Here is a 1,874-nt window from a genome sequence, read left to right on the forward strand (position 1 = left end):
CCTCGGCCTCCCAGAGTGCTAGGATTACAGGCGTGAGCCTCCGCGCCCGGCCCAGGTCAGCATTTTTTTAAAGGAACTTGTAAATAAAATTTTTCCATGTGTGAGGAGGGGGACACAGAAAATATGTAAAGGTATAAAAATGGTGAAATTCCTGAACTACAACTCCTAGGAATCCATTCAGAACAGTGCTTTATAGAAAGAGCTGAGCGAGCCTAAAAGATTGGTTCAACTTTATTGGCTTGTCCCATGATCTTGTCTCCGTATGCTGTTTCTGTCCCATCGCCTCCTGAGCAAGAGCCTGCTTGTCCCATCTGAGACCCGAACATGATAACAACCCCTTTCATGTTGGAGGCCCCCCTTCCCCATATCCTTTTATGGGTGAGGGTTGAGCCCCATATGCAGGAACTTCACAGTGCAGGGGCACCAAACCTCAGAGCCCCTACCAGAGACCCTATTCTTCCCACTTGGACACTGGGCCCCCACCCCACCCCGACATCTTCCCCTTCCCCCATACACCAAGATGCTCCCTCTGGTTGCCCAAGTTCCATCTTCAGCTCATCTGCCTGCTGGTTTGTGACTGTGGGTGAGGTAATTCCTCGCTCCTGGCCTCCTTCCCATGTGTACAGGTGGAACTAATGGTACCTCCTATGCAGACTGCTTTGCAGAGGATCAAATGAACCAACCTATGGCAAAGTCCTGTCATAGACCTTGGTGTACAGTAGGCACTCAAACTGTTCCATTCGTCCATCCTCATCCAGTTCCTTGATTCCTCTTCCCACTTATCAGAGAAATATTTTAACCATATGTAACTAAGACAACCAGAGTTAAAATATATAACAATAATCAATGAGGACATTATGTATTACATAAGGTAATGGGATATGATGGTGTCCAGGTGCCCAGGATGAGGCTTGGCACTGAGTAGGAGCCCCTATTCAGCCTCCCAGTTGAAGACAGCAGTTCATTCAATGCCTCCCTCGCTCCCTCCTTCCATATTCTGCCAGCTCCACTCCAAACTGTCCAGTACTGGACCCTATCTCAGGCTTCCTGCTCTCCCCATTCCAGCCTGCCTCCCTTCCCCTCACTCTCTGGTCTCCTCTCTCACAGACATGGACTACGTTGCCTTTGATTCAGACCTCCTGGGCATGAGCAGTCCCCTCCAGAGTCCTGGAATTGAGATGATGAGGTGCTGGGCCACCTGCAGCCAATCAGGAATAAAACTTTCAAACTCTTGCTACTCAAAGTGTGGTCTGTGGACTTGCAGCTGCAGCACCACTGAGAGTTTGCAGAAATGCACTACCTCAGGCCCCCAGCTACTGAGTGAGAATCTGCATTTTAACAAGACCTCCAGGGGATTCACAGGCACGCTAATAATTAAGAAGCTCTTCTTTAGAAGCCCTCAGAAGGTAGGGTTAGTTAGGGTCAAGTCAAAAGGACACAGGCATCCCTCATAGAGGTGGGAGATGCCTTCTTGGAAACACCTGCACTAATGGATCGAGTCATATAAGGTTACACTGGCATCCTTCCTGGGGAGATACACTATATTCCCAACATTGTACTATTTATCTGCTAAACCAGGGAGGGAGATTAGCTGACGTCCCAGGCTTCTTGCCGTTCTTTAGGGCTGTCCTAATGGAGACATGACTAGGCTATGACCCACATCCACATAACACTCGGCCATCTCAAACTACAACTCAACTTGAATTTTAACATCTAGCCTCTGGATGACAACCTAATTATTTATAGTGAATCAAAAATCTGTAGGACAGGCCGGGCACAGTGGCTCACGCCTGTAATCCTAGCTCTCTGGGAGGCCGAGGCGGGCGGATTGTTTGAGCTCAGGAGTTCGAGACCACCCTGAGCAAGAGTGAGAC

Source organism: Propithecus coquereli, unplaced genomic scaffold, assembly GCF_000956105.1.
Source record: "Propithecus coquereli isolate 6110/MARCELLA unplaced genomic scaffold, Pcoq_1.0 Scaffold578, whole genome shotgun sequence".
Taxonomy (NCBI): Eukaryota; Metazoa; Chordata; class Mammalia; order Primates; family Indriidae; genus Propithecus; species Propithecus coquereli.